This window comes from Somniosus microcephalus, chromosome 23, assembly GCF_052327205.1.
Source record: "Somniosus microcephalus isolate GS21.2 chromosome 23, FLI_Smic_1.0, whole genome shotgun sequence".
Lineage (NCBI taxonomy): Eukaryota > Metazoa > Chordata > Chondrichthyes > Squaliformes > Somniosidae > Somniosus > Somniosus microcephalus.
In genome coordinates, this window is record NC_141009.1 from 51,253,335 (window position 1) to 51,279,430 (window position 26,096).

Genomic DNA, 26,096 nt, shown 5'->3' on the forward strand with positions numbered 1-26,096 from the left:
GCCTTAGTGGTTGCTTGTCTTGAGCTCCTTTGTCTATAACTGTTTATCTGTGTTATGTTTTGCTTGTATTTAAGTTCTGTGGTTTTTCCCTTTGTTCTCGGTCTTGACAAGGTGCTGACAAGGGAGTTAGTCTTGACTAGGTGCTCAGTCTTGGACAAGCCGGTTGCCCTGTGGTAGCTTGTCTTGAGCTCAGTTTGGACAAGCCGGTTGCCTCATGGTAGCTTGTCTTGAGTTCCTATCTTGACAAGCCGGTTGCCCTGGGGTAGCTTGTCTTGAGCTCAGTCTTGACAAGCCGGTTGCCTCATGGTAGCTTGTCTTGAGTTCCTATCTTGACTAGCCATTTGCCTATGTGGTAGCTTGTCTTGAGCTCCTATGTTTTGTAACTGTTTACCTGTGTGATTCTAGTAAAGTACTGTTATTTAAGACTGCATATCTGCTTCTCGCCTCATCTCTCTGCACTTGGGTCCAGAACCAGCCTCACCCGGACAGCACGGCCCCGTGCCTACATGGCCCCGTGACAGCAACCCTGACAGAATCCATAGCATAGATGCTAAGAAGGAGACAAAGATGGAGTGAGGTGCCAATACCAAGGGCCCTCCCTGTGCATTGTTAGTTGTTGTCATAGCATCACAGTGATAGCGAGTGTGAGGGCAGCATAGTCGAATAGTGAAGTGATTGTGTAGATAGAGAGGGATGGTTAAGGGTGCAAGGGATGCAAGGGTAAAGTGGGATGTGGAGGAGTAGATTGACAATGCAGAGTGCTGGTGATGAGAGGTGATGAGGATCAGTTTGAGGCCAATGTGATGTTATACTCACTTTTCCTAAGCGGACTAGGTCATTCAACCTTTTTCTGCACTGCACCCAGGTTCGAGGGCACATTGATCTGGAGCTGACCTCATCAGCAATTTGCAGCCACACTGCTTTTGTTTGCTGTGGTGGCTTCTTCCAGACAGAGGATGGGAAGATTACCTCCTTGTGCCCTCTGACTCCCTCCACAAGAGCATGGAGGGAGTCATCATCAAATCTGGGAGAGGCCTTGGCCCTTGAGGTAGTCATGGCAGCAGTTGTAACAGGCAAATCCAGCAGTAAGGCTGCATGGGCCCCTTAAAAGCAGCTGGCTCACAGACGTCAGCAGAGGCGAGTTCAAGGCCCAAAACACGAACTGGCCAGGGGAGCGCACACGCAGGGACTCAATTGTCCAATTAGGGCAAAATCGGGATCGGAACCCGCCGACCACCTGACCCGCACCCAACCCGCCACCAATGGGAAAATCGCGGCCAAAGAGCCTGCAAAGGGATATAGGCAGGTTCAGCGAGTGGGCAAAAATGTGGCAGATGGAGTATAATGTGGGAAAATGTGAGGTTATCCACTTTGGTAGGAAGAATAAAAAAGCAAATTATTATTTAAATGGAGAGAGACTACAAAATGCTGCGGTACAAAGGGATCTGGGGGTCCTCGTACATGAAACACAAAAAGTTAGCATGCAGGTACAGCAAGTAATTAGGAAGGCAAATGGAATGTTGGTCCTTATTGCAAGGGGGATGGAGTATAAAAGTAGGGAAGTCTTGCTACAACTGTACAGGGCGCTGGTGAGACCACACCTGGAGTACTGCGTGCAGTTTTGGTCTCCTTATTTAAGGAGGGATAAACTTGCATTGGAGACAGTTCAGAGAAGGTTCACTAGGTTGATTCCGGAGATGAAGGGGTTGTCTTATGAAGAAAGGTTGAGCAAGTTGGGCCTATACTCATTGCAGTTTAGAAGAATGAGAGGTGATCTTATTGAAACATATAAGATTCTGAGGGGGCTCGACAGGGTAGATGCTGAGAGGATGTTTCCCCTCGTGGGGGAATCTAGAATGAGGGGGCATAGTATCAGAATAAGGTTGCCCATTTAAAACGGAGATGAGGAGGAATTTCTTCTCTCAGAGGGTCGTGAATCTTTGGAATTCTCTACCCCAGAGAGCTGTGCAGTTGGTGTCACTGGATATATTCAAGGTGAAGATAGACAGATATTTGAGCTACAGGGGAGTCAAGGGTTATGGGGAGCGGGCGGGAAAGTGGAATTGAGGCCAAGATCAGGTCAGCCATGATCTTCTTGAATGGTGGAGCAGGCTCGAGGGGCCAAATGGCTTACTCCTGCTCCTATTTTTTGTGTTCTTATGTTCTAACCTGTATTGCACCTGATATAGAATTACTTGATGTTGACACTGGGTGTAAATTGGTAAAAATGCTGACATCACTTATATTGATCAGCAAACCCCCTCTGAAATACTATAACAAGAACAAGGACAGCTGGGGGTTGTAAGCTTTTTATTTCGACAGGCATTAAATTGACAGCAAGACCGATTCTTTTGAAACAATTTGGAATAAGTTTATTAAACACTCACACTCATGCACTACTGGTATTTCTGGACTCTACTCGATTACAACACGTAAGGTAATGGGTTAGATTTACACAGACTCGTACTTCCCTGAGTCAAGCAATGCACACGGCCTTTTTCCTTGCTTCTTGGTCTGGTCTGAAGTGGGAGGACTTCTTGTTTTTCCACATGGTCATCCAGAGAGAGAGAGCCTTTGGGTTCCTTGTTTTATATCTTTTTAAGTCCATTGTCTCTTGTCTAAGTTGCTAAGACGCCAGGATTGAGTCTTAGTTTCATGGCAGTTCTTGATTGGCTTTCCTTTGAACATGTGTCTGTCTGCAGAGACTGGTGCCATTTCTTGCTTAAGTTAATTGTTTGTTGACACCTTTTAATGGCGCTTGAGTTTTGATAGTGAGTCTGTGGGGGGTTATCCTGTTATGCAGGTTTCCTTTGTTAAGTTTCGCGCCTGCTCACCCAGGGGAGATCCATACATATCAAATTTATCTTTATTATTACATACATCTTATATTAGTAGTCTCGAGTCCATCACACATACAAAACATATATTTTTATTCTTACAGGGTTCCTGGGTGAGGAATATCTTGTATCTCCTTTCTTACCTGATTCACATGAACTCTACAGCATAGAATCATACAATATAGAAGGAGGCCATTCGGCTCATCGTGCCTTTGAAAGAGCTATCCAATTAGTCCCACCCCCCTGTTCTTTCCCCATAGCCCTGTAAATTTTTACTCTTCAAATAGTTATCCAATTCCCTTTTGAAAGTTACTATTGCATCTGCTTCCACTACCCTTAAGTGTTGTCTTTAGGTGAAACAGGGTTAGAGGGCAGACTTAATTCTGTCCCCATTTTAAAGTCATACCGTCCATCCTTATTGTTATACAATTCACTATATTATCCTTTACAGTTAAACAGTAACATATAGGACAATTTGGGAAGCAGAGAAGTACATTTGATTGGAGTATATGGGGGTGATTTTCATTCAGAAGTCGGGAAGGAGGCGGGACTACAACTTTCGGGGTTGTAGTCCCGCCTCCATCAAGATGCGGCCAATCCACGCGATTTTAACTTGATTGACCTTGTTGAGCCCACCCAGCGGGCTCAGCAGGCCAATTAAGGGCCGCCTGGCAACAGGTGATGTCACAGACTGAAATTTCATCTGTCAAGACGTTTTGACAGATGAAATATCAGTGTTTCACAGCTGTTTGAAGCTGTCAAACACTGACAGTCTTACTTCTAACCTGAGTCCTTCTACACAGACTCAGTTCGAAATCTCACCGGCACAGAAAGCTGCAGGCTGTCACTTTTGACAGTTCGCAGCCATTCTGCTTTCTGTGCTGGTGAGATGATAGACTCCCGAAACCTAGAGGAAGGAAGGCTAAAAAGGTAAGTACAGGTAATTTAAACTTCTTTACACACTTTAGACACACCAAATACACTTACCTTTGCACTCATGCACCCATCACTCACCTGAACACCGACATCTCGAACCCTCCAAGTCCTTCAACCCGATGGCCCGCCTGCTCTAACCTGGCGTGGTTTGGAGCCATCGGGAATCCCAGACGTCAAGCTTTAAAATAGGGATTAGGCTAAAAACTGCCTGTTAACTACCTGTTAACAGGCAGTTAATTGGCACTAATCCCTTCCCGCCTCGGGTAGCGGGTCCCAGTGCGGGGCGGGTACCCGCCTCCTTTGAAACTTACATGGAGACGGGTTGGGGGCGGGATGTTGTCGGGACCCCTGAATTCGGGACTTTAACCCCCCGTACGCCTCCAATCCCGACTCCACGGGTCACTGAAAATTGACCCCTAGGAGTTTCTCTACAGGACAATTAGGATGTGGGAGATGGAAAACTGGGGTATGTAGGATTCGCAAAATTGAACTTTACATTATAAAGGGTCAAATGGCAGAAGAGGCCATGATTTTAAAGACTGTTTTAAAAGAAGCCCAGAAAAAGGGGCATACAAAATGGCCACCATACCACGTGACCGGCTTATTGGGACATTTTAAAATGGTTCCTGCGAAACCTCAGACAGCTTTGTGGATTCAACCCACAGTAAGTTCTGGAAGCCGTTTCTGAGAGAACGAAACCAGACCCACACATATACATATGGATTAGATGCAGATCCAGTCAAGATCGGCCTGGAGACAGAGGCCATCTAAATGTTGACCCAGACAAAAGGGGACAATTTCATATTCATGAGAACAACACCAAGGACTAGATAACGAGATCAGCAGGACATTAAAAACAATGAAGGTCATTCCAGACCAGAGATGGGCCTTTACCGGCCATTTAAAATATTTTAAAATATAATAACTACCCCGCTGTGCTCCCAGCCCGCCAAAAGTTAAACAAAGACTAACCTGATTTTGGGCGGGAAGTGGAGGCTCCTGAAGGAAAAGTATAATTGGAGGAGTTGGAGTTGTACAGTCACAGACCCCGGAGTTGCAGTGGAACAAGAGTTGAACAGTTGTCGGACAGTTGAGTCGTTGGAGAGGAATTCAGTCAGTTGGTTGGCTTTCCAGCTTTCAAGCTTGCAGGCCTGCCCAGCTTTTGAGCTGGGTGAAGAGGAGTCGCTTCGGGAGAAGATCAGCGGGACTCCTCTCCATCGACGAAGAGGAAGGAGAAGAAGACCAAACCGCCATCAAGAAGACCACTCGAGCCGGCATCCCGCCCCGGGGTCACACATCGGGAGATCATCGACCAACCCCGGGCCATTGACGAAGACGAGAGGCCTTCTCCCAACTCGGGAGAAGAGACAAAAACGAACTGAAGAAACGATGGTAGCCAGCCCAAGGCTCCGCTGACCGGGGTCGAGCCGACGATCCCCGACCCCGCCGACAGCCAGAACCAGCCGGTGTCCAGCCGCCCCCGACCCCCACCTCAGGAGAGAGGTGTGGCGCAGCTCGCTGGGGCTCCATGATCCACATGGAGACGGAACGCCTGAAAGGATCAAACGCAGACTGGTTCAAAACCTTGCACTTCCTAGTTGGATTGGTGAGCATGTTTCTGGCCCTTCACAATCAGTTCTAGATAGGTTTAAGGGGGTGGATTTAAGGGTACAATTAACATGAGTTGTTGTCCCTCGATGTTCCGTGTGTTTCCTTATTTCATGATGATCTTTGTAGAGTATAAGATGCCTGTATTTGTCTTAGTTAGTATTGTGTCATTATGATTTGTTTGTGTTTTTCCCTCCCATGTACTCTCTTATCTGCTTGCATTTGATTTATTTTTCCTTATGCAATAACATTTCATTTCATTTCATCAAACTTGGTCTACAAGAGTTTTCTCTACGTTGTAGTTCCTGCCTCAAACTCCAGAGTATAGAATCTAAGGGGCGAGTGGGTCGAACCACTCAAGGTTTTACTGTGCAAGAGAGAGAGGCCTCTAGAGAGAGAAACCTCTGCGATCTAAAACCCCTTACAGGTACACATTGCCACTGGCAAAAGGGCATAATTACAGCATGACAAGTTTACAAAGGCAGGGCTCGATTTTAATAACGGAGGTGGGTTGAGGGCGGGACCGCTGCTTGGCAGCTTTCGGACCCGTACCCGGCTGCCACCTCCCAGCAGTTCCGATTTTGGTTTCATTGGCCTCGTTACGGCTGATGTGCGGGTCCCCCCAGGCAATTGCTTGCAGGATGTCGGTTTCTCGCGTTGTTTGTTTGACAATTTAAAGGGGCCATGTCCCCTTTGCATACAAATGTCATTGGGATTTCTTGCTGCTGTATTATCTTGAAAGGGGATTTGACAGCGTCTGTTCTGAGCAAAATTTAATGAATGATATTGCTGGTCATATTATTCCAGAAAGAGATTCATGATTTTTTGATGTAATACTTTATTATCTGAATATGAAATGAAAAAATGCCAGATATGTTCCAATCATTGGCTTAGTAATATTAATGCTTCTTTCTCTTAAAGGTGCTGGGAGCTGCAGGAATGGCAGCCCCAAAATCTAAGGCTGCACCCGGATTCAATGAGGGCTCTCTCCATGCTCTTGTTGAGGAAGTTAGAGGACATCAGGTGCTCCTCTTCCCTGGAAACGGAAGGAGGAGGCCTCCACAGCAAACCAAGGTGGCTTGGCTGCAAATTGCTGAGGAGGTGAGCTCGAGATCTGTGTACAGACGCACATGGGTTTAGTGTCGAAAAAGGTTTAATGATCTGCTGAGATCACCTAAAGTGTGGCCTCTGTGTTCTGGGAGATGGTAGTTCAAGAGTGAGGGCTCAGGGTGATTTCCATGTAGAATGATGGTGGTGACACTGAGCGCAAACCACCGTTTATTGGACAGATGATGCCTGGGGTTTGAGACTGTCAGACTTATATTCATCTCCATGTGCCAGCCACCTGTGGTTGAAGCATTAGCTTACGCGAATCTGGCAAGGATGAGTGCATCCCTCGCCTGACGGCCAGCAATGTGGCCGCCTGCTGCTGGATTGGCCACATCCGGTCCCTCAAGGCGTCACTCCCCATCCTCCTACTCATCCTCCTCCTCATCCTCTTCCTCATCCTCTTCATCTTCCTCCAAGGAGGCTGTGTGCCGAGCCACTTGTTCATCCGGCAGCACTAAGCCGCGCTGCTCTTCCTCCGAATCTGATGACCAGGATGAGAGGATGTAAATGGTTCCCATCCCATTGTTATAGATTTCAGTTGAGGCAAGAAGCTTGCAAGCGCACACTCAAAGTGGCCTGAAATTATTCCAGTCAGTTCAAGCAGCAGATGTGTGTCAACTTGACCAGTCACAAGGTCAGTAGATTTGCAAAATCATATCCCAAACCTCCAACAACAAAGTTGTTGCATTTGAATGACAGCCATGTTACAGGAGTGCTTTTAAAGTTCTGTACCAATAATGACTACAGATCATGTCCTCCACCAACTCGTCTCCTTGCAGCTGGACTGTTTCTGACAAGACGGGAAACAGGAGCCAGAGGCACAAAAATGGGAAACCTCTGTCAAAATAGGATTATCAAGGCAGTTAACAGGCTCTTAACTGCCTTAACTACCTGTCCCACCGGTTGGACTTGGGTCAGTTTGGGAGCGGCTGACCCAACACTCTTGAAAGTAGCATGGGGGCGGGTTGGGTGTCTGAAGCCATTTTTTCCAATTTTTGCAGTTGACCCACCGTTAAAATCGAGCCTGTAGTTTCAATTATAAATAAGGACATAGACATATATAATGGGGAAAAAATGATACAAAAGTACACCAGAATCTAACAATAGGAGGTAAGGTTTTTTAGACACATGAGGCTGGATTTTACATACCGAGACGAGTTGGGGGTGGGACTGCTGCCTATTGGGTTCTAGTCCCACCCCCAGTGATGTCTGATGAACAGATGCTACTTTGTCCTGATTGGCCTTGTTAATCCTGCCCTGTGGGCTTGCTGGCCAATTAAGGAAAAGCCGGTGTCAGATGATGTCAGTTGATGACGCTTCATCTGCCAGTTTTCTTAAAGGCATATACACCACACTTGTTTGACAGATGGATTGTCAGTTTTTGACAGCATTGAGGCACTGTCAAACACTAACAATCACTGTACACAGGTGAGCCCTTGCAGTCAGGCTCTCCAATTACTCTCTCCTTAGGATAAAACAGATGGCAGCTGCAGCTGAGATTGCAGAAGCCATCTGTCACTTCTCCCGATGAGATGAGGCTACACAAACACTTCATAGCTAGTCACCTTCAGAAGCATCTAACCACATTAAAAATGACTTTCCCAACATTTCCTTACCTCTGATACTAACCATTGTCCCATTGCATCCTTCACACCACTTCTGCAGCTGCCATCTGTACACCAACATAACAACAGACCCACAACACGCCTCAGTTACGCTGGCGGGGTTCCCCGACATCGGGAAGCTCACAGCAGCAGTCAAAAAAATTGGGAAAAGACTCATAACTGCCTGTTAACTAACTGTTAACAGACAGTTAAGTGGCTTTAATCCTCTTCCCACCAGTAGGAGTCAGGTCCCTGCACAAATCTGGGACCCAACTCCTGGGAAAATTGGTTGGAGGCGGGTTGGGAGCGGGTTCGGAACCCGCTCCCATTCTTTTTGACTTTCCCAGCAGTCCCGCCTCCAAACCCACATCCTCAGGGCTGGTAAAATCCAGCCCAGTGTGTACATAGGCATGACACTTTAAAGTTATTATACGAACTTTAGGAATGTGAACAGGAAAAGTCATTAGACCCAATAAGTCCATCTCTTTTTCCTTGATTAACCCTCCACCATTCCAAGATATTCTTTAATACTTTTTTTCTTCAGAAACTTAAATTGCTTCCAGAATCCATTGACTGTCCACTTCAGTGACCTTTCCTCTGCAGCCTGGTACCTTTGGAGTCAAGCGATTCACCTGATTTCCTTCCGACTCCCAATTTCCGAATTTTAACTTCCTTTCCCGCTCATTTGAACTCACAATCTCACCTCAAAGACCTTTGTCCAAAGGAAATGAGGCCCGGCATCTTTCGCCTTTCAGAGATCCTCCCATATTTACTACTGACGAAGGGCGGCATTTGTAGGACGGCCCTATCCTAGCAGTGCTCCACTTGATGGTGTTGGCTTGCAATGGAAGTCAGCCAAGGCAGTGGATTGAAGTGCCCTGAAGAAAGTCGACCTTCAGAAAATGCTGTAGACAATACCCATGAGCAAAAAGACGCCTTAAGGGCACTGCACTTGATGTGCACGGTTGAACTCCAGAGCAATTCTGTTGAAATAATTTCCATCATTTCATTTTGTAAAATGAAAAGCAAGTGAAGCCAGGCTGTGCGAGAGGAGGGAAAGAAAAGATTCATCAACTGAAAAGCTAGCCTTTAAACCCTTCCCTTCATTAAACTCAGGACTAAATGTAGCATATTCTCCTGCGCACTCCATCTGCAACTCAACTGTGTGGTAAAGTACATTAGTGACATTATGGAGCACTTGAGAATAATTGACAGATGCCCAACACATTAGTGTAATGGAGGGAAAAATACTTACAGCAAAAAGCTTTTTCGCTGCAAAGTCTATTGCTGAGGAAGGTCACAAGTAAATGGCTTTTTTGTTTATACCGTATCCACACAAACGTAAAGTATACATTACTCAGAGAAAACTGCATATTCATCGACCAAAATCCAATTTCTGGCCACTTTTGCCCAAGTGAATGGAGGCTTTAGAACAAGTAGGCTTTATTATCATTTTCATAATAAAATGTTTGCCTGGAGATGTGCTCGGCAGGGAATAGAACATAAATACAATAAATACTAATCACTCTCACCAGCAGCTCAGCAATCATTTCAAAGAAGCTTCTGAAGAATGCAATCTAATTGCTTTTGGCTTCTGAGGATAATGTTGGTGATGGCGTCAGTGCTTATAAAAAGAGACATCATATCTCAAAGTTCAGCACAGATCTTGTAAAGCAGACTTTCCTTGTAAATATAGAAAAAAACATTTGAAACGCAAATGCCCATTTCGACATTGTATGTCCTCTAGTGTAATGTAGTTTATTATTTCCAATTTTTTTTATACATGAAACTTTGGTTTATCCGGAGGTTGTATGTCCGGAATACTCGATCTAACAGCAAAAATCAGGAGCCGTTTTCTGTAAGTTTTTTTAGATCGCGTTTTTTTTTTTCCCAGTCAGCCACTGCAAGGTCTGTAGCTATAGCAACAGCTTCAGCCACAGATGCTTGCAGCTGCAGCCGACTTTTTAGAAGCTGTTGCTAAGCAACAGTGTTTGTTGTCAGTTACAGAGATGAAAACCTCCGTATGCTTCAACATTAACTTTGTATGTCCGGTAGTTTTGGTAGACCGGCAACACGCCGGTCCCGTCGGTGCCGGATATCACAAAATTTCCTGTATTAAGTTTTGCTATTTTTTTAGCTTAATCATTTTAATGTTTATTACAATTCTGCTTCAAAGAGACACAATGAAATTAAACTTTGCACTAGGAGTAACTGGCTTATGGAGCTAACTAGCATTTTCAGCCATGATCTAATTGGCGGAACAGGCTCGAGGGGCTGAATGGCCGACTCCTGTGCCTATGTTCTATTCAGCACAACTGCATATCCAGGAATGTCCGTCAGAGTCGTAAAAAATCCCATCAGGATGGACCCACTGACCCCATGTAATGTTAGGGGAAAATATGTATCTCATATAGGTAGCTAGGCTATGTCAAGGTCAAACTCACGACCTCTACCATCTAGAAGGATGAAGGCAGCAGGTGCATGGGAACACCATCACCTCCAACCTCCCGTCCAAGTCACGCACTATCCCGACTTGGAAATATATCACCGATCCTTCATCTTTGCTGGGTCAAAATCTTAGAATTCCCTACATAACAGCATTGTGGGAGTACCTTCACTCTATGGACTGCAGCGGTTCAAGAAGGTGGCTCACCACCACCTTCTCAAGGGCAACTAGGGTTGGGCAATAAATGCTGGCCTTGCCAGTGACATCCATATACCAAGCTCCAATTTTAAGAAAGACAGATTGGACTTCATGAATCTATTTTTAACATACATTCCTCACACTGAAAGTTTCAAATTCTCCAGCAGTCCAGCTCAAGTTGTTTATCAGTGCGGCTTAGATTGGTTGTAAGATGTTGGGCCGTATATTCCGATGCCTACGGGTGTGTACGGGCTGTGTACACACCCGTAGGGACATCGAAAATGCTGGTTTCAGGCATGCAAAGCGCATGCGCTGAAACCGGTATTTCTGATCTGTCAAGATTGCTCTTGACAGATTGCACGCCTGCCCTGGAGAAGGGCCTCTGCTGGTGGAGTGTTCTGCTGTCTGCAGAACCTCCACCCACTGAAAACCCTTAGAAATCTTACGCCTGCTTTTACCAGCATAAGAGTTGAAAACATTTTTTTTTAAATGTTCACTCATTTATAATTTTAAAATACTTTTAAAAAAGGTAAGTTTATTTTTAGCCCTGTAAAATGCTTTAATTATTTTTTCAAAAAATTTAATTTTTGTTTAAAATATTTAATTTATTGTAATTTCAACTCATTTTAAAAACATGTTGGTTTTTTAAAAATTTATTTAATGTTTTATGATGGGAATATCTCTATTCATATATTTGACAGGTCTATCTGTCAAATGTATGAAGGGAGATTCCCTTCTCCCGTTGACTCCCTATGGCCCACGTGATCCCAGGGACGCTTGTGAATTGCATGCGCCTCTGGGATACGTGGGCCCTGTGCATTTCGAGTTTGGAGAAGCTCAGGAATGGAAGTATACGCACCTCGGGAGCCCTCAGGTAAGTTCGTAGATTTTTCCAGATTGGAAGCCTCCGCACGCAGGAAGCCTCCGATCGGAAAATACGGGCCATTATTAGTATTTTGCGTCTTGGAGCTTGAACTATATCCTCTTTCTCCTTTCTCTCCCCCTGCCACTGCCCCTCCCCGATCTATGGGGCACTCAGTTCTCACAGACAAAGCTGGCAAAATTCACTCTGCACATCTGGGTACCAAATATACTCGTAGCAGCCAGTTGTGTAACTGCAGGAGGGAGGAAACCTTTGGTTACATTGAATAATAAGCAGAAAAGTAACCCCTCATTGGTAACAACAGACAACGCTGGAAACACTCAGCAGGCCAGGCAGCATCCGTGGAGATAGAAACAAAGTTAACGTTTCAGGTCTGTGACCCTTCATCAGAACTGGAAAATGCTGGCAATGTAACAGATGTTAAGCAGGTGCAGAGACAGGGAAGGGAGGAAGGAATTGAAGGAACATACTGTGCTAAGGTAAGAGGCAGGAAAGATAAAATGTTGCAAATGGGGATGGCAACTCATACACTATGAAAAATGGGAGCAGGGGGTTATAGTTTGAAGTTGTTGAACTCAATGTTGAGTCCATAAGGCTGTAAAGTGCCTAATCGAAAGATGAGGTGCTGTTCCTCGAGCTTACGTTGAGCTTCACTGGAACAATGTAAGAGGTCGAGGACAGAGAGATCAGAGTGGGAGTGAAGCTGAGAATTAAAGTGACAGGCGACTGGAAGCTCAGGGTCACCCTTACAGAGTGAACGGAGGTGTTCCACAAAGCGGTCACCCAATCTGCGTTTGGTCTCCCCAATGTAGAGGAGACCGCATCGTGAGCAGTGAATACAGTACACTAAATTGTAAGAAGTATAAGTAAATCACTGTTTCACCTGGAAGGGGTGTTTGGGGCCCTGGACAGTGGGAAGGGAGGAGGTAAAAGGGCAGGTGTTGCAGCTCCTGCGCTTACATGGGAAAGTGCCGGGCAAAGGGGAAGGGCTGTTAGGGGTGATTGAGGAGTGAGCTAGGGTGTCGCGGAGGGAGCGGTCCCTTTGGAATGCTGAAAGAGGAGGTGAGGGGAAGATGCATTTGGCGGTGGGATCACGTTGGAGGTGGCGGAAATGGCGGTGGATGATCCGTTGAATGTGGAGGCTGGTGGGGTGAAAAGTGAGGACAAGGGGAACTCTATCGTGGTTCTGGGATGAGGGGAAGTGGTGAGAGCAGAAGTGCGGGAAATGGAACAGACACGGTCAAAGGCTGTGTCAACCACAGTAAAAGGGAATCCTCGGTTGAGGAAAAAGGAAGACATGTCAGAAGCACTGGTATGGAAGGTAGCATCGTCAGAACAGATGTGGCAGAGATGGAGAAACTGGGAGAATGGAATAGAGTCCTTACAGGACGCGGGGTGGGAGGAAGTGTAGTCCAGGTAGATGTGGGAGTCAGTGGGCTTGTAGTGGATGTTTGTCGATAGCCGATCGCCAGAAATGGAGATGGAGAAGTCAAGGAAGGGAAGGGAGGAGTCAGAGATGGATCATGTGAAGGTGAGGGAAGGGTGGAAATTGGAAGTAAAGTAAATGAACTTTTCTAGTTCAGGGCGAGAGCAGGAAACGGCACCGATACAGTCATTGATGTACCGGAACAATAGGTGAGGGAGGGGACCTGAGTAGGACTGGAACAAAGAATGTTCCACTTATCCCATGAAATGGCAGGCATAGCTAGGGCCCATGCGGGTTCCCATAACAACAACTTTTAATTTGGAGGAAGTGAGTGGAGTCAGAGGAGAAGTTGTTCAATGTGAGAACAAGTTCAGCCAGGCGGAGGAGGGTGGTGGTGGATGGGGACTGGTTGGACCTCTGTTCAAGGAAGAAGTGGAGCACCCTCAGGCCATCTTGGTGGGGGATGGAGGTGTAAAGGGATTGGATGTCCATAGTGAAAAGGAGATGGTTGGGGCCAGGAAACTGAAAACTCTTAAAGTGGCGGAGGGTGTCAGAAGAGTCGCGAATGTAGGTGGGAAGAGACTGGACAAGGGGAGAAAAAATAGAGTCGAGATAGGAAGAGATAAGTTTTGTGGGGCATGAACAGGCTGAAACAATGGGTCTACCAGGGCAGCCCTGTTTGTGGATCTTGGGAAGGAGGTAGAAGTGGGCTGTGCGGGATTGGGTGACTATGAGGTTGGCGGCCATGGAGGGAAGATCTCCAGAGGAGATTAGGTCAGTGACAGTCTTGGAAACAATGGCTTGATGTTTGCTAGTGGGGTCATGGTCCAGGCGGAAGTAGGAGGAGTTGTCGGAGAGTTGGCATTCAGCTTCCGCACGGTAGAGGTCGGTTCACCAAAAAGCAACAGCACAATCCTTGTCAGCAGCTTTAATGACAATGTTGGGGTTGGATCGGAGTGAACGGAGTGCTGCAAGTTCAGAGGGAGGTAGGTTGGAGTGAGTGAGGGGAGCAGAGAAATGGAGACGGCCGATGTCACGCCGGCAGTTTGTAATGAAAAGATCTAGAGAGGGTAAGAGGCCAGAGGGAGGGGTCCAGGTAGAACAAGAATTCTGAAAGTGAGAGAAAGGGTCCGCTGTACGGGGGGAGGACTCCTGGCCAAACAAGGGGTACGGAGACGAAGGCGACGGAAAAAGAGCTCAGCATCGTGCCGAACTCGAAATTCATTGAGATGGGGGCCTTTGCTGAGGACTGATCGTTTGGGGTCAGAGAGGGGAAGGTCAGAGGGGATAGTGGAAACACGGCAGGGGATGAGATTGGAAGAAGAGATGGGGTCAGAGGAAAGTGAAGGGGAAGAAGGTTTCGGAGGGTCATTGGTGTCCAAGAGTTGATGAAGCTTATGATCCTTGACATCAGAAAGGAAGAAAAAAAGTTTTTTGTTGAAGCATCGGATGAGTCGAAGGATGAAATTGAACTGTGGACCCGGACAGCTTTGAGAAATAATGCATCGATGCTGCTGAAGAGAGAGGTCGAGAGTGTTCATGTGGTGGCGCATGGCTTTGAGCGTGGATCTCAGGATGCGGCGAGAGCGGTAGTTCGAGGAACACTGAATATCTTGGAGATATTTGTAATCCTGGGTGGATCCGAAACATGAAGGGTGGAAGTTCAGTTGGAATCCACATGGAATAAGTCAGAACCGGAGGCAGTTGCTAAGGAAAGAGATGTGGCTGTGAAACCGGGTCTTGGCAGATACCTGATCAAACATGAGAAGGGAAACTGAAAGCAATGAAGATGAACAAGGTAAGTAATTGGTAAGTAATACAAGGTAAGTAAAGGATCGGGTACGCCATCGGGACAGAACTTCCTCCTGACAGCTGTGTGCAATTTATGTAATTTTTTAATTGGCAAGTTTTCAAAAAGAAGTAAATTGATGCCCATTATTCAGTCCATCTGGGCTCAGCTCAGCTCTGCTGTGGATAGGGCAGGTGGCCAACCAACACCCGACCTTTACCAATGTCCTTTCTGACCAGTTGCGAGAAGCGTCTGAGTTTCCGCCCAGACTGGGTCACCCAGTTGGTTTTCCCTTCCTCAAGCTGGTAAATACTGCACTCCCCACTCAGCCTTCAATCCAACACCCATCGCCACTATGGCCCAGATATTCCGATCGCAGGCCTCCCGCGGGCGGAGGGCTGCGATCTGGAAATATCTGCATCCTTACCTGAGGGCTCCCGGGAGGCGCACAGTTCTGCTGCTGGGCCTCTCCAAACTGCCGGTGTGCAGGGCCCACATATCCCAGAGGCACAGGTAGTTCGCAGCGTCCCTGGGATCAAGTGGGCCATGGGGAGCCGATCAGTGAAGGGAATCTCCCTTCATACATTTGACAGGAAGACCTGTCAAATATATGAATGGTGATCACCCCCAAAACATAGTAAAACTTAAATAATTTTTTTTTAAAACATCACATTTTTAAAATGACTTGAAATTACATAAATTAACTATTTTAAACAAAAATTTGAATTTTTGAAAAAAATAATTAAAGTTTTTAACGGGGCTAAAAATAAACTTACCTTTTTTTAAAGTATTTTTAAATGATAAATCAGTGGAAACATTTTTTGTTTTACTTTTTTCAACTCTTATCCTGGTAAAAGCAGGCATTACATCTGCTTTTACCAAGCGCAAGAATTGTAAGTGTTTTCTGCGGGCGGAGGGTCTCCAAAAAGCGGAACTATCCGCCCGTAGAGGCCCTTCTCCCGGGCAGCTGGAGGATCTGGCAAGAGCTTTCTTGACAGATCAGAAATGCCGGTTTCCAGCGCCTGCACTGTGCATGCCTGAAAGCGGCATTTCCAATGTCCCTACGGGTACCCACCCGTAGGGGGATTGGAATATCCGGCCCGCTTAGAAAAGGAGACTTTTAAAGATACGAGCACACCAAGCTTGGAGCAGTTCACGCTAAGGTCTACCCCGTTTTCTCTCATTTACACCAAACTCGCTAACCCCCTCTGATTGACCTCAACAATTCCGAAGCACTGGATTGTGGCTCCCATTACATAATGCGCAACTTTACCTTTGATAATTATCCAAGAAACTACTTTACAAATTCAAATCACTGACACATGTATAGGGTAATTTTCAAACTCACCCCCTGGACAGTAACTTGGCACAGCAGCTCGCCCAACTGTTGGAGTTGAAAATGGCCCCCGTAGAGTTTAAACCACATCATCAGAGCACCATGACTGCAGAGCCCCCGTTGCTTGTGGAGTACGATTTGTTTCAAAATTTAAATACTGAACTATATTTTAAACACCTTAGACATACTTGAAGTAGAAAAAAATTGCAGGGCTATGGGGAAAAAGCAGGGGAGTGGGACTAATTGGGTAGCTCACAGGTACAATGGACCTAATGGCCTCATTCTGTGCTGTATGAATCCATGATTCTCTGACATGACATGTACCAAAATAGTACCAGTGTTTCATTTTATATTCTCCACAGTGACATCTGCTTTCAAGGCAATTCTTCAAACCTAAATTACTTCATTATTAAAATGGAATGTTAGATCTGTTGTCCTCGTTCGCTTACTTTCAAGTTCTTGGCATATATTCTTCATTTGATTGCCAACTTTAGCGAGAAATATAGACTTCCCCTTCCCTGGCTTGCTGAGCCATTTGTGTTAGTGCTGAGGCAGTTTTCCCATTTGCTGAGGTTAGGAAGGTAATTCAGCTTTAACAGCTGAATATTCACATTTGGAACTTCTTTTAAATATTGAATATTTCCTAAAAGGCAGGAAAGGCTGAAAAATGTATTGATTCACTGCATTTTATTTTGGATTGCTTCAGTGTGCAGGGCCCCTTTAATTCTCAGACCTCTTCATTGCCCACAATTCCTTGCGAGCTCCACAGCTTCGCTCACAGAGGCTGTGGGAAGCTGCAACGCCGGACCTGGACAGGAGTTTTGTCCCGGACCCCACCAGCGACGCCACCAGGACGGCATTGCATGGAAGGTGAGCGCTGCGCCACCTATCTCCATGCCCCCCAGACCAATTTCACTTTGTTAGCATGGCGGCCATTACCAGCGGCCGTTAACTGCAGTTGCCGGTGACACCAGCAACTTTGCCGGCAAACATAAATTATTCCCCCCCTTATAAATTAAAAAGACTGAGGAGAGAGATTGCGAGAAATTACTTTACAGAGGGTTGATGGAGCATGGAATGTTTTATTGCAGGGAATGATTGAGGCAGAGACCAGCTTTAATGGAAAAGTGAATAAATATTTGAAGCAGAAGAAGATGCAGGCTATGAAGAGACATTGGTGCAGTAAGGTTAGATTTAAATTAAGAAAGAACTATGGAGAGACAGCGACACAATGGGATTCATTCTGAATTGCTTTAGCAAAGAGTCGATAGGTGGAATGGCTTCCTTCTATACTGAAAACCTCTATGGTTCAATGGGACACAAACCCACATCAAAACTGCACATTTGGAAACCAAAATCATTTCATATTACAACGTTCGCACAGTTTATTACCTTTCATTCAAATAGGTTCTGGCTATGGCAAGTTGCAAAGAGAGTTGTCTGACAGAGGCAGTGGAATGGTTAAAAACAGATCACGAACTACCCTGCTTGATTTTGTACCTTGCTCAGTAGATTTCAAGTGCTTTGTGTTGTCCTTGTGTGTTTTTGATTGGTTGTACAAAAACTGCAGATGTGTAGAATAAGAGATGAATGAACTAATCAATACAATGACATTTTGCTGTGCTGTTCAATTCGCACAGCACAGGTTATACTTTGTCACGCTCCCCAAAGGTCTTTGTGAGTTGAAGAAAATGCATTGGACAATCATGCACAAGAAAATGTGTAACAGTGAAAAACATTTTTTGAGATCGGAGAGTATGAAGAGAACATTTCCATGCACGTTGAAATCCCCATTACCTCCTCTTTTTTCATCCGTCATCTGAATTATGCACCAGAATTTTACAGAGCAAAACCTATCAATAAATAATATTATGAATAAAATGACAAAATATGCTTTTATTTGTATTGAACTCTCCTTCATTCTCATCCCGAGGACATCGCTGTACCATATGAGTAAGACCAACATTTGGGACCCTTGGTTATCCAACGATTGCAATTAGCCACTACCCCATGAAATAAAGCAGCCCAATGTGGCACAGCCATCTATCTCTCGCACCCCTGGCCCTTATTTGGAAGAACTGCTGGATCAGGCCAGAAAACAAGACTCACTGGCATAGGGGGCAGCACTGTGCAGATCATTGCTGGGCCAAATTCCTGGAACTCCCTCCCTAACAGCACTGGGGGAGTACCTTCACCACATGCGCTGCAGCAGTTCAAGAAAGCGGCTCACCACCAACTTCTCATGGGCAACCAGGAATGGGCAATAAATGTTGGCCTTACCAGCAATACCCATATCCAAAGAATGACATTTTTAAAAATACGTATTAGACTGTTTTGATGATGTAGTATTAAATTACTTGAGCAAATCCAAAGTTATAGCCGATTGCAAGATCAACAACGATAACTTGCATTTATATAGCACCTTCAGTGTGGTAAAATGTCCCAAGGCACTTCACAGGAGTGATTATCAAACAAACTTTGACACTGAGTCGCATAAGGAGATATTAGGATAGGTGGCCAAAAGCTTAGTCAAAGAGGTAGGTTTTAAGGAACATCTTAAAGGAGGAGAGGTGGAGAGGTAGAGAGTTCCAGGGAATTCCAGAGTTTAGGGCCTGGCAACTGAAAGAGGCCAGAATTGGAGGAGCGCCGCTATCTCAGAGGGTTATAGGACTGGAGGAGGTTACAGAGATAGGGAGGAGTGACGCCATGGAGGGATTTGAACACAAGGATGAGAATTTAAAAAACTCAGGTGTTGCCGTAGGTCAGCGACCATAGGTGAACGGGTCTTGGTGTGATTCAGGGCACGGGCAGCAGAGTTTTTCATTAGCTCAAGTTTACGGAGGGTACAAGGTGGGAGGTCGGCCAGGAGAGCATTGGAATAGTTGAGTTTAGCGGTAACAAAGGCATGGATGAGGGTTTCAACGGCAGATGAGCTGAGGCAGGGATGGTGACGGGCGATGTTACGAAGGTGGAAATAGGCAGTCTTGGTGATAGAGCGGATATGCTGTCAAAGCATCATTATCAAAGGTGCAGCAGATCTCCTTTAAGAGGTCACTCGCACCTTGAGCAGCTAGTCTGGTAAGCATGCTTTTAATATGGCTACACTTGTAGGGCAGCTGCGAAGCTGGATACAATGGTATTTGTAATGGACGATGTCATCACGCCTTTACTACGTTGTTCTCCTCGCTCTGCCGGTGGGGGGCTGGGTGCTTCTTTCATCTGCACCCACTTCAAGTGGAACTTACCAAGTTGTACAAATGGGGTGGAAACCTGACAGATCTTGGGCCCATCCCAAATGGTGTTAACCTTCTCCCCGCCGTGGGAGAAGTGCCCGATTTATGCCCTACATAGCTCATGAATATTCGGGAACCATTTTCAAATTTTCAATCCAATACTTGCTGCTACATTGATACTGTGGCACAAATGTTAAAGAAAATATTTAAATCCTGATTTCCCCACCCATCCAATTTCCTTCGACTTTGTTCTTTAATGAGTGCCATCCCCAAATTTGCCCACACATCCAAACGATCTCCCTTGAGGAATAGAACAGCTCAACGGTAAGAAATGGCCACAGTTCTCATGAAGTCAAGTTGTTGGCTGGCCAGCAGGGGTGGGGCAGGGCGCTATTGAATGGTGGGACCAATCCAGCTTCCCTCCCGTTGATGGCCTCGGCAACATTAATGCAACTCACTCATCTGAGAAATCCTGACTGCAAGAATGGTGTCTCTTACGTCGCCATCACTAAAAATGACACCATCATTGCATCACCCCAAATCTCTAACCTTGCATTTTTACTTAAGCTGTTGATTCAAATTAAATCCAAATCAATTAGAAATTCAAATAAAGGGCCTCAGTCAATTCTCTGAGTAAGCTTTTGAATAGACTGCCAGTTTAATATCAGATTAAGAGCAGTTTTATACCATGCTACTAGGAACTAGATCAAAGGCCTAGAAATTCAGTTGCGTGCGCCAGCCGTTAGCGCCTTAGGAGGAGTAGATCTCGAGCGCTAGGCACTTAGCAGCCGGGCGCAGCACGATCTGCGCCTACGCCCAACTTCAGTAGACATTTAGTGCCGGCGCAAAGTGTTTGCGCGCGCTCAGCTGCGCGCGCAGATTATGACGTCATTTCCTCGTGCAACGCCCTTTGTGCGCCCCAATCCGGAACTTCAATCGCGCCCGCCCAATGTGGGCGTGGCGGTCCTAAGAACTGTGAAATGGAACGCAGCAGAGGCCATGCGGGCCGCGGGGAGCACAAATTAAAGGGCACTTACCCCGAACTATAAAGGCCAGCCATTTTGCAGCAATCACTCTTGTGCAACGGATTTATGGACAGAGACCAAGGAAGAGAGCTTACTGCTTTGGCCCAACATAGGAGAGGTATTTTTGGCTTCAGGCCAGAGCTTGGCAATTCGCCTTCATTGTGAGGTAATTGTTTGCCAGTATATTATGGGGGCTGCATGGGGTGGCAACCCTCAGTTTCAGCATTATGTGCGAAGGGCTCGCAGACGATGTGTGAGAGGGGCAGCCCTGGCTAGACGCAGAGGGGGCAACAGGCGTCAGCAACGTAGGCCTTACCCACTCAGGGAATACCGCCAGCAGGTGTCCTATCTCACCATGCCTGCCGCGCAGTGTGTTAGGAGGCTGCGCTTCAGAAGGGAGGTGGTTGCAGAGATCTGCCAGCTGCTTCACAGAGATCTGCATCCACTGCTGAGGTGCAGGACGTCTCTGTCGGTGGAAGTGAAGGTCACGGTGGCTCTGAGCTTCTATGCAAGCGGCTCCTTTCAAGCCGCTGCTGGGGACATTGCTAACATATCCCAGTTCGCCGTGCATTGCTGCATCCACCAGGTGACCAATGCCCTTTTCAGAAGGAGACACCAATTCATCTCCTTCCCCATGACCCTGGAGAAGCAGCAGCAGCGTGCAGTGGGATTTGCGAGAACAGCGGGCTTCCCCATGGTGCAGGGCGCCATTGACTGCACGCATGTGGCTTTGCGGGCACCTATCGACAATGCCGAGGATTACAGCAACCGGAAGGGCTACCATTCCCTCAATGTACAGCTGGTGTGTGACCACAGACAGCGCATCCTAGCTGTCAGTGCCCGCTTTCCAGGCAGCAGCCACGATGCATTTATCCTGCGACAGACTACTGTGGCTGACATGTTCCAGGCACAGCCTCCCCCAAGAGGATGGCTTATCGGGGACAAAGGCTATCCTTTGTGTACCTGGCTCATGACCCCGCTCCGCGCGCCCAGGACCCCTGCTGAGGAGGCATACAACGAAAGCCATCAAGCCACTAGGAACATCATAGAACAAACGATTGGCATCCTCAAGCAACGGTTCCGCTGCCTGGATCGTTCCGGCGGATCTCTGCAGTATTCGCCGGAGAGAGTCTCCCAGGTCGTGGTCGTTTGCTGCATGCTGCACAACCTGGCTATCCGCAGGACTCAGGCACTGCCACCTCACGCTGGAGCACCACCTCAGGAGGAGGAGCAGGAGGAGCATGAGGAGGAGGAGGAGGAGGAGGAGGAGTACCAGCCCAGGAGGGAGGCACAAGGTCCAAGGGCCGCCCGTCGGCGGCTTATTGAACGTCACTTCTAGGCCCCCTGTCAGGGAATGGCTTGTGGCAATGAAGGGACCTGAATGCAGCCGCTCCGCAAGCCCTCAGCCGGTTAAGGCAACAACCACTTCAAACATCAAACATGGACAAGCTGAATAAATAAAATGCTTTATTGAACAAACTCAGGGCCCTTCCCACATGAAACCCAAAAACAGACAACACCCCCAAAAAACAGTCACACACATGACTCACTCCCACAACCTGGGGAGGAATAACAAAACATTTCCACAAAAATGGCCTTCATCCTCGGCCTTACAAAAACAACCATCCCCATAAACAAAACAACCATCCCCATATAAAAACAACCATCCCTATATAAAAACAACCATCCCCATATAAAAACAACCATCCCCATATAAAAACAACCATCCCCATATAAAAACACATTTGCCCACACCCTCTACTTTGTGGCCCGCGAGGGCGATTCCTTGTCCAGCCTTTTGCGGCCCCTGGCCGCCCTGCTGCTCCTGCTCAAAGTGTGCCCAGTGGCTGCTGCAAGGCTGGGGGAAGGCTCCTGAGGGGCACATGGCGTGACGGCAGATGCCCTTGGGGGTCGGCCTAGACGAGCTCTGGCCCTCGAGGGGCCGGCTGGTGACTGCTGCAGCTGTGGCTGGGCAGCAGCAGTCTCTCCAGCAGCTCGTCGCAGCTCCACTGGGGGGGTGGCAGTGGCGGCTGCAGGAATGGGGGCAAGCTGGCTGATGGCAGGCGCTCGCTGCTCGCCTGAGACACTGGCACTCGCCCGGGCCAGCACTGCAGCATGCACAGCAATCTGCTGAAGGACAGACCGCTGTGCTGCTGCGGCGCGGCGGGTGCCCTGGCGATGCCTGGCTGACACAGCGAGTGTGGCAGCAGTGAGTGCCCGTACTGCCCTGGTCTGTGCCCGCATCAGACCAGCCAGTGACTGCACGGCACCACTGATCACCTGGCCACTCGCTGCGTGAGCTGCCCCGAATTCCACCCAACTCGCTGCCTGTGCTGCCCCGAATTCGGCCCGACTCGCTGCGTGTGCTGCTTCGAATTGCTCGAAACTCCTGGCCTGTGAGGCGCCGAAATCGGCCACACTATGAGCCAGGGACTCGATGGCCTCAGGCAACCGTGCCACAACCCCCATGAACTCGGTGTGCCGGCGATCCGAGTCCACGGACATTTGATCGAGGAGGCGCACCTCCTTGGCAAGGACCGTCTCCGGACTGGAGGCCGGACTCTCCCTCTGGGGAGAAGGCCGCCGAGCTGCCCGACCCTTCCCGCGTTGCTGGATGCCACTGGGCCCAGCAACTACACTCCCCTGCGACCCTTCCCCCCTCTGGGAAGAAGGCCGCCGAGCTGCCCGACCCTTCCCGCGTTGCTGCACGCCACTGGGCACAGGAGCTACACTCCCCCGCGACACTTCCCCCTGGCTCTCCTCCAGGGAAGACGTGTCCCCTCCATTGGCATCCCCTGGCGCGGCTGAGGGTTCCCCTGATGGGCCGCCTTCCTCTTCCTCTTCCTCCTCCTCCTCCTCCTCTTCCGAGGGGCTGTCACTGGCAGCTTCAGGGACCACCTCCTCACCATCTGAAAGCAGGAAGGCACAAGAGTAGCTTTAGAGTGAGGAGAGGGCGTCAGCGAGGGAGGCATGAGTGGTGGCATTCAGCGCATTGGTCGGACAGTGGCAAAGGATGTAGATCTGAAGTGCAAGTGGGACGAGAGAGGTCCAAAAGGTGATGTCCTTACCATTGGTGCCCAGAACAGGGTCGGCATCTCCAGATGCAACGGGGCCAATCACCCGGGCACCCATGAGGCTACCCACGCACTCTTCCAGGTCACTGAGCTGCTGGATCTGGGGACGGCCTCCCCCGGTCACACACCGGCTCTTCTGATTGTGTGCCAGCTTGGCCTGCAAGAGAAAGGGCGGCCTCTAAGTACAGTGTGGTGCCCTGATCTTGTGTGCACTGCCTCCCATGGTCGAATAGCTTGGCAAGTGTGGTGCCCTGATCTTGTGTGCACTGCCTCCCATGGTCGAATAGCTTGGCCAGTGTGGTGCCCTGATCTTGTGTGCACTGCCTCCCATGGTCGAATAGCTTGGCCACTGTGGTGCCCTGATCTTGTGTGCACTGCCTCCCATGGTCGAATAGCTTGGCCAGTGTGTAAAGTGCAGAATGTGCAATTGATGATCATGCCAGTGCCATAGCTGCTGGATGAGGGCTGGCCATTAGGGCTTTTAGGTCCCTTTGCCCATAATGTGAGGTGCACATGCAAGGATGAGGAGGACACTGGAAAGGGGACTCACCCTGACAATCCTTGTGAGGTCATTGAACTTTTTCCGGCATTGGACAGCATTCCTGGGGACCTCGCTGTTGGATGTGACCCTGTGGGCGACCTCCCTCCAGGCTTTCCTGTAGACGCTGGTCGCAGGCTTCTTGCCACTGTCCGGGAACAAGAGTTTGCGTCTCCTCTCCAAAGCCCTAACCAGCACCCTCAAATCATGGCCAGTGAAGCGCTGCGCTCGTTCACGGGCCTTCTGCATCTTTCCCGGCGCTATTTCGGTTCAGCAGCAGTGTTTAGGCCTAGCTGGAGGGCTGCAGTGTCCAGGGCGTGGCAGCAGACGAACTCGACCCTTCCCCCTTTAAGAGCTGGCCGGCGCCAGGGTGTTTGCTGTCAATCAAGAAATGACCGCACCTGCGCTGCGCCCGGCCTCGGCAGTTTAGCTCAGCACCGCCGGCTTTGCGCCTAAAGATAGTTGTGTAACGCCAGTTTTAGCGCTCGAGCAAACTCTTAGGGCGAAGCTACTGAATATCGGCGAAGTGGCCTCGACTTTGCGCCGGGCGCAAACTTTAGCGGCCGCCCGACTTTTCCGCCCCAAAAGTGGCTATACTGAATTTCTAGGCCAAAGAGTTTAAGCTCAGTGGTATCAGTTCTTACACAAGAACATAAGAAATAGGAACAGGAGAAGGTCATTCAGCCCTTCAAGCCTGCTCCGCCATTCAATAAGACACAAACCCTCTGATTCAACCATAAGCAATGGTATGTGATTGGTTCGGTTCTGTGTATGAGTGCCAAGTCCCTATTTGAATTGAATTGTCAGTCATTTCAGTCTAAAGCCCTGGCAACTGTTTCAGTGGTATTCAAAGTAAGTTGAATAGAAACATAGAAAAATAGGAGCAGGAGTAGGCCATTCGGCCCTTCGAGCCTGCTCCGCCATTCAATATGATCATGGCTGATCCTCTATCTCAATACAGGAAACTCTTTGGTATCCGGCACTGACGGGACCGCCATGTTGCCGGTTGATTAAAAATTCCAGATGACAGAGAGGGTTATCTACCGAGGCTATTTTTAACAAACAAAAATAAAAATAATCAAGAAATGTGCAGTATACAGTAATTGGACTTCCGACAGCGCCAAGGAACCGAATAGTGGCAGTTTGGAGAACTACCCCCACTGACTAACTCGGCCACTGCGGGAGACTCGGACTCGGTAACATTTCCGGTTATTGAGGTGTTGTTTTCGGAGTATGAATTTTGCCGGTTAATAGAGAATTCCGGATATTTAGGTGTCGTTTAAACGAGAGTTTCCTGTACCATATTCCCACTCTCTCCCCATACCCCTTGATGCCTTTTTGTGTCTAGAAATCTATCTATCTCCTTCTTAAATATATTCAGTGACTTGGCCTCCACAGCCTTCTGTGGCAGAGAATTCCACAGGTTCACCACCCTCTGAGTGAAGAAATTTCTCCTCATCTCAGTCCTAAATGCCCTACCCCATATCCTGAGACTGTGACCCCTCAATTGGTTAAATCAAGAAGAATCGTTTTGGAGACTTGAAGACCTCGGTCAGACTAGTGTAGCTCATACAATGGTGAAGAAGAAAAAAATCATTGTGTACATAAAATATTGATTCAAACGAATAATAATTTATTATAGTGATTGCAAATATTTGTTGCACTCCTTTGAAATAGCTAGATCATTTCTACTGTAAATATTTGTAATGTTACTGTTATTTATTATCTTGTTGATTTAGTGTTAAATGGAGTTGCTTGATTGTCTGAACAGAGTCTGATGTTGTGGCACTGTCCCACTTTTTGTAGATGGGAGAAAGATTCTGTGGAGTCAGAGTAAAATTCCACTACTTAAAGTAATGAATGGAAAGGTTTTTCTGTTCTTTATGCTGCGCACATTACTGAAAGCTTACTTGCCTATCAGGGGAAGTGGAAATTCTTTCGGGATCACAGGGAGTTGGGACTCACCTAGGAGAGTCATCGAAAACACAGGAACTGAAAAGCCTAAAGTCAGAAGGGCATAATAAGAGCAAAAAAAGCCAACAGTGCCATCCTT